At 41.5% G+C, this 8,071-nt stretch overlaps 1 pseudogene; it reads left to right on the top strand.

The window, feature by feature from the left end:
- Positions 1 to 235: 235 nt before the first annotated feature.
- On the top strand, positions 236 to 7,790 carry LOC103345036 (la-related protein 4B pseudogene; annotated as a pseudogene).
- The last annotated feature ends 281 nt before the right edge of the window (positions 7,791 to 8,071 follow it).

Below are 8,071 nucleotides of genomic sequence, written 5' to 3' on the forward strand. Positions count from 1 at the left end.
TATTCATTAAATAAAAGTTTTAAAAAAAAGATTTGCTGCATAATAAAGTCAACTATTAACCTTAAAGCTCCCTTTCACTGGTTCATTCCCCAAATATCTGCAATGGTCAAGATTGTGCCAATATTTAAAGTGGGGTCAAGAACTCTATATATGTTTCCCAAATGGGTGGCAGAAACCCAGTAGGTTGAACCATCACCATTGCTTTCCAGGGTGTGCATTAACAGAAAACTGGAGTATGGTTCTGGATGAAGATATCAAACTCATGCACTGTAATGTAGGATTCAGGCATCTAACTACTAAACCTGCCTGCTCCTCTTATCCATATTTTTAAAATACATATAATATATGAAGAGTAATTTTATTTACTTTTAGTTGTGGATTTAAGATTTTTTTAAAATAGTTATTTATTTATTTGAAAGTCAGAGTTACACAGAGAAGGGAAGAAAGAGAGAGTGAGAGAGAGCACACAAGATCTCCTATCCACTGTTTCATGCCCCAAATGGCCACAATGCTCTGGCTGGAACCAGGAGTCAGGAGTTTCTTTCAGATTCCTCACATGGGTACAGGGGCCCAAGAACATGGGCCATCCTCCACTGTATTTCCAGGCATATTAGCAGGGAGAAGGATTGGAATTGGAGAAGCTAGGTCTTGAACCAGCACCCATAAGAGATGCTGGTGTCACAGTCAGTTTCTTTACCCACTATGCCACAATGCTGACCCCCTGGCTATAGATTTAAAAGGCATGTAACAATAAAAAATAATGTTACATGACAATTTTTGGAATGACTGTTGAGATGGCATTAAGTTGGAAATATTCTGTTTCCCATTTATTAGATAGACTGGATTAAGAGACAAGGAAATGAGACAGGCACTATGGCATAGGAAGTTAATCCTCCTCCTGTGGTACTAGCATCTCATATGGCACTGTTTGGTGTCCTGGCTGCTCCACTTCTGATCCAGTTCCCTGAAAGGGACACTAACCCACTGTTGGTGGGAAGGCAAACTGGTTAAGCCACTATGGAAGTCAGTCTGGAGATTCCTCAGAAACCTGAAGATAACCCTACCATTCAACCCAGCCATCCCACTCCTTGGAATTTACCCAAAGGAAATTAAATTGGCAAACAAAAAAGCAGTCTGCACATTAATATTTATTGCAGCTCAATTCACAATAGCTAAGACCTGGAACCAACCCAAATGCCCATCAACAGTAGACTGGATAAAGAAATTATGGGACATGTACTCTATAGAATACTATACAGCAGTCAAAAACAATGAAACCCAGTCATTTGCAACAAGATAGAGGAATCTGGAAACATCATGCTGAGTGAATTAAGCCAGTCCCATAGGGACAAATATCATATGTTCTCCCTGATTGGCGACAACTAACTGAGCACCAAAGGGGAAACTTGTTGAAGTGAAATGGACACTATGAGAAACAGTAACTTGATCAGCTCTTGTCCTGACGGTTGATGTACAATGTAATACTTTATCCATTTTAGTATTTTTTTTTGTTCTAGTACCATTGGTTGAACTCTGTAATTAACACACAATTATTCTTAGGTGTTAAATTTTAACTGAAAAGTGATCCCTGTTAGGAATTTGGAAAACATTATGTTGAGTGAAATAAGCCAATCCCAAAGGGACAAATACCACTTGTTCTCCTTGATAGGTGACAACTAACTGAGCACCCAAAAGGAAACCTGTTAAAGTGAAATGAACACTATGAGAAACGGTGACTTGATCAGACCTCACCCTGACTGTTGATGAACAGCTTAATATGTTATCCCTCTTAGTATTTTTTTTGTTTGTTCTTCTTAATACTTTTGGTTGAATACTGTAATCAATACACAATTCTTCTTAAGTGCTGAAACTTAACTGAAAAGTGATTCCTGTTAAATATAAGAGTGGGAATAAGAGAGGGAAGAGATGTGCAATTCTGGACATGCTCAAGCTGACTTACCTCAAACGGTAGAGTTAGAAACATACCAGGGGATTGCAATTCAATCCCATCAAGGTGGCATGTACCAATGCCATCTCACTAGTCCCAGTGATCAATTTCTGTTCACAATTGATCGTAATGATAGGACTAAGAACCCAAGGGATCACATAAACAAGAATAGTGTCTGCAAATACTAGCTGATAGAATAAAAAAGGGAGAGAATGATCCAACATGGGAAGTGAGACACACAGCAGACCCATAGAATGGCAGATGTCCTAAACAGCACTCTGGCCTCAGAATCAGCCCTTAAGGCCTGCAGATCTGGCTGAAATGCCCATGAGAGTATTTCAGGCATGGAAAGCCAAGACACTCTGGGGGAAAAAAAAAGACCTAAATGAAAGATCTCCAGGAGTGAGATCCCAGTGGAAAGAACGGGACATCAGAGAAGGAGGTACCATTCTCTGAAGGGAGGAGAGAACTTCCACTTTGACCATGGCCTTGTCTAAATATGATCAGAGTCAGTGAACTCAGGAGGCTTCCATAGCCTTGGCAGATTATGACAAGAGCCTAGGGTGATTACTGATGCCATAAACAAGAGTGTCAATTTGTTAAGTCAACAACAGGAATCACTGTGCACTTACTCCTCATGTAGGATCTCTGTCCTTAGTGTGCTGTACATTGAGATTTAATGCTATAACTAGTACTCAAACAGTATTTTTCACTTTATGTTTCTGTGTGGGAGCAAACTGTTGAAATCTTTACTTAATGTATGCTAAACTGATCTTCTGTATATAAAGAGAATCGAAAATGAATCTTGATGTGAATGGAAGGGGAGAGGGAGTGGGAAAGGGGAGGGTTGCGTGTGGGAGGGACGTTATGGGGGGGAAGCCATTGTAATCCATATTCTGTACTTTGGAAATTTATATCATTAAATAAAAGTTAAAAACAAAAAACAAGCAGGGTAAGATGACTCAGGTGCATGTGCCCCTGCACTCACAGGGGAGACCCAGAGGTGATCCTGGCTCCTGGCTTGGGATTGGCGCATTGTGGCCAATTGGGGAATGGACCAGATGATGGAAGAGCTCTCTCTGTATCTCTTCTCTTTGTCTAAAACTCTGCCTCTCAAATAAATAAATAATAATAGTAACAGATACAAAGAAAATAATAACTGATTATTGGAAATCCCAGAGAAGAGAGAAGGAAGTCCTCACCACAAAAGATCAGGCTAAGACCATCATATTGCAGCAATTCAGGAATCTCAGCTTGTCTGGAATGGCTTCTTATTTATGACAGTGAACACAATGGAGATAGAGGTGAAAGACCTGCACCTGCTGAACCCCAGGTTTTGTATTTAGACTGTTCAATCTGAAGAGTGCTGGTCACTGTTTCATCATCCTCTCCACCTTAACACAAACAGACATAAGTCCCATTTATTATTTGCTACATAAGCAACACCATATACTTTAGCGCTTTGCCTCTTCCAATGTTCAGTCATTTTGTGGAGGAACTTAAGGTTCCTATCAGAGAATAGTTAACTCATGGTCATAGTTGTTATGTCAGAATTAATTCATGTTTAGCTGTCTCATAATGAGTTAGGAGATGCATTTGAAACTGATAAGGAAATAGTTCTGTATTCTTAAGTTCAAAAATTTATAATCATGTATAATTTCCCACTTTACTCAGACATCTACAGGTTATTTCACAGCATAGCTGTGACACTCCCATAAATTGAAATGACTGACTGTTCAGATTGTGTACATAACCCAGTGATTGTGTGGGAAAGACATGTGGAAGGCCAGCACAGGAATATAATTGAGGGTTATCCCAACCATGGTTTAAATTTTCTATCCATAGAGCCACCCACTTGGTACAGTTATGACCTTCTCTCCTAGACATTGGTACAGATGGCCTTGGGTGAGCAAGGATGTCCATCTTTTAGGAGTTAGTCACATTCAAGGATATGGTTATGGATGTCACCAAGGAAGTTCAGGCCCTGCTTGAGACATCTGAGAGGAAGCTGTACAGGACATGATTCTGAAGAACATCTGTTTTATGAGCAGTAAGACATATGGATTCTAATTCAAGGAAGAGTTTTTAGGAAAAAAAATGTAGCATTCACTTATCTAACATTTTAACCCTCAGGTATTCACCCAAGGGAATTAAAAATACATATTATAAAATATTTTCCCAAATCTGCCAGTAGGCAAGGAGACAAGACCAGAGAGTCCTGGATTATATAAAGCAAACGGTCATAAATGAGATTAAAATAAAATCAGAGAGATGTTTTTCAGATATAGGATAGGATTGAAAATTGGGAGACAGATTCAGTTTAAAGTGAACCATGGTTCTTCTGAGGTAAAGCAGGACTGAGGCTTTTAAAATAAAGAAAGGGGGGGATGTCCAGATTTGCATTCTTTGAATACATATAGGATAGGATGAATGCACTGGTTTGAATTGATGCAGGAACTAGCATGTGATTCAATAGTTCAAGCTGCTCTTCTGACATTGACATCTCATACAAGAGTGCAGGTTTGAGTCCTGGCAACTCCTCTTCCAATCTAGATTCTTGCTAATCTGTGGAGAAGGCAGTGGATAATGGCCCAACCATTTCTGTCAACCATATGGAAGACCTGGATGAAACTCCTGGCTCCTGTCTTTCATCTAATTCAGCCCTGATTGTGGAGGGCATTGTGTAGTAAGCCAATAGATGAGTGATTTCTGCTGCTTGTCTTTCTCAGTCTCTCTGACTTTCAAATAAAAACTAAATTAAAAATTAAGGAGTGGCCATTTGACATAGTGGTTGGACCACTGCTTGGGATGCCTGCATCCCATGTCAGAGAGCCTGGGAAAAGTCCCAGCTCTGCTTCTGATTCCAGCTTCATGTTGGTGTGCATTCTGAGAGACAGTGATGAGGGTTAAAGGAGTTGAGTCCATGCCACCTTTGTAGAGACCCAAATTTTGTTTCAGGTTGCTGGTTTGAACTTGGTACTGCCCCAGCTGTGGTATAAAGTTGGGGGGTGAACCAACAGATTTGAGATACACCCCATCTCTACTTTTCAAGTACAAAAATAAAATAATTATTTTTAAAGAGCAACAGGGTTTCAAAACCTTTAAAATAGAAAGATCAAGCTGTTTCTGAAGTATCACAAATATATTCACAAAAAGAAATGCATAGTGAATATTATTCTATTTTTTGTGCAGTCTCCACACAGGCATGTAGATGCTTAGAAGGGGACAAGTTTTACAACTTCGGCCTAATAGGAATTGGGCAAGGTTTAGCTTGCATAATATTTTATGCTGTCCCTGCTTTACTAACATGATATGGATATTGTCATCTTAAAATTTGGTCATTTTAAGAGTAGTTAATTTTGAAATTATCTCAAACTTACAGAAATACCATGAGTCCTATTCATTGAGAATGCCCAGTTATTATCCTTAAGTAATTTTGCCCCTGACCCACCTCAAGCTGGGTCCCTCCAGTGTTCCTTTATGAGAAAATGTGGGCCCTGTATTCTCATCGGAAGCACCCTGGTCCGATGCTGGGCTCTGCTCAGTCTCCCATCTGCGCTATGATGGATGCTATCAACTTGGTATTTAGTGAATTTCTGCTAGATTGATTCACACACAACCTTTTAAGGATTTATTTAGGTGTGTTCTCATGGGAAGGGAAGGAGTGTTGGGGATCCGGAGTCTCGAGGTTGAGACATTTTTGGCCACTGCACCCGACCCATGCCCACCCTTCCTCCCTTCGTCCAGCCCAGCTCTGCAGTGCCGCCTCTTCCTACAGTCTCCCTCCTCAGCTCTCCCCGTGTGTTGAGTGGTCGCTGGGCACCAGGGCTGCTGCAAGGAGCATGCCGGAGGCTGGTCGTGTTGGGTGGGCGGCACTGGTAGCATTCTGAAGTTTACATTAAACTTCTCCCAGTGAAACCCAAGACTTCTGGTCAGGATGCTAAAGTTGTGGCTGAACTGCAGGCACAGCGAGGCTGAGAGGGCAAGGACAGCTCTCATCTGATGAATGGTCCTATATCTCAAACCACTTCTCAAAGAAGTTCCATCCCAGCTTTGAGTCAGGTGCCAACAACTAAGGTTTCAGAGCTAAACCCTAATGTGAAAGTGTGGGGGACTCATGTTACATTTGGAAGCAAGTAGTGCAGCTGTCAGTTTGAGTGCTGCATAGGAGGAGACAGCTGGCCTTGGGGCTAGATGTCAATGGTGATGGTGACAAAAGTCATGAGAATGCAGCATTACCAGACTTAGATGAGTCAAAACAGACATGAATACTTTGGATCTGGATCATGCAGAATACGGATCTCTACCTGAAAATAGTAAAACAAGGAGGAATGAATCTCAACCAGAAAGCCAGGAAGACTCTCAAGAAGTACTTAAAAAAATTGGAATTCTGTTTATCCAGGGAGACTCTCGCTAGTGCCATGTATCTTACATCACAGATGGATGATGATCAGTATGCTCTAATTACAATGGTAGCTAACCTTGACCATATCAAGAAACTCAGTACTAGTGTGGATTTGATTGTTGAAGTGCTGAGATCTTTACTTTTAGTCCAGGTGGATGAGAAGGGAGAAAAAGTAAGCCCAAATCAATCGTTGCATAGTAATATTGGGAGAAATATCTGAATCTATTCCTGTGGAAGAAGTAGAAGCACTATTTAAAGGAAATAATTTACTGAAATTTATAAACTGTGAATTTGCCTATAATGATAATTTATTTATTACATTTGAAACAGAATCTGATGCACAACAGGCTTACAAATACCTGTGAAAAGTCAAAACTTTTCAAGGGAAACCAATTAAGGTGCAGCTAAAAGCAAAGGCAATAGCTATAAACCCACTTTTGCCAAAGAATGGATTTAGATCTCACGACATGAACCTTTATACACAGCCAGGTTACACATCATTTATTTACCTCAAGTATACAGTCCCCGACAACAGTTGCCTCTGCACAGCCTGACTGCCCCCCATTGTCAACAATGCATAGCTATTTCGATCCACCCCTGGTAACTCTATTTCCAAATACTGGATTTATACATGGGTTTTTACGTCTCCAACCTTCAAGCCTGCAGCCTCTCCTCTGACTTCACTCAGACAGTATCCTCCCAGAAGCAGGAAAAAATCCTTTGGCTATTGGAAGAAAAGGGAGAAGTTTACAAGCAGACAAACTCAGTCTCCAACACGACCAAAGCCTCCATCACCAAACTTTGAACTGGGGTTGTCCAACTCCCCCCCATTACCTGGAGCTGCAGGCAATTTGAAGCCAGAGGACTTGTTTGAAAACAGGTTATCTAGCTTGATAAAAGGGTTATCAAAGGAAAGGAGCCTCAATGCAGATGCAAGTAGGAATGTTATTCCTGTAGTGGTCCCCAGAGAGCCCTCACTGCTGGCTTCTTGTGCTGTATCAGCAACATATGAACAATCCCTCTCCCCAGCCCATTTACCTGAGGATCCCAAGGTGGTAGAAAAGCAGAGGGAAACCACAGTGTGGACAGACTGCCTTCTGTCCTTACTACAACTGCGTGTAAATTGGTGCAGGTGAGTGGAGCTGCCACAGAATTGCGAAATCCCAGCTACATGGAGATTTGTCAGAGAACGAGTAAAGAGCTGCCTTCTTCCCCACTGCAACCCCCAAAAGGACAAAAGTCAAATGTTGACAGTTGTAGGAAGGAGGAGAAGAAGCTCACTGCACCTGTGGAGAAATAGAGGAAGCTCCTGCCCTCAAGTCCACTCCCGGAGTCCCCAAAGACCAGAGGGGGCAGCCTGGGCCCCAGCCCTCACCCCCAGCTGTTGGAAAGTGTCTTCACAGAGGACAGAACACTCCCCCCAAGTCTCCTCAGTGAAAATCCTATGTCTGGGAGCGGTTGCATAGAGCTGCATTAGCCACAAATGAAACACTCTTCCCACTCAGTATGAGAATGAGTCGCTGGTTAGGCGCTTGCAGTGTCTGTGAGCCCCATGGAATGCCTGCAAGTTATTTTTTCTTCTGAGAGTCAGATTCTCCCCCTCTTGAAAAAAAAGCTGTTTTTCAGGATTTAATTAGCATAAACCTTATTTTTGGTTGATGGTTAACTGGAGGTGATGTGTAAGTCTGATTTTTTTTCAGGGTAGAAAATGCATTTAT

This window comes from Oryctolagus cuniculus, chromosome 1 (genome assembly GCF_051225735.1).
Source record: "Oryctolagus cuniculus isolate XC-2025 breed Fujian yellow rabbit chromosome 1, ASM5122573v1, whole genome shotgun sequence".
NCBI classification, from domain to species: domain Eukaryota; kingdom Metazoa; phylum Chordata; class Mammalia; order Lagomorpha; family Leporidae; genus Oryctolagus; species Oryctolagus cuniculus.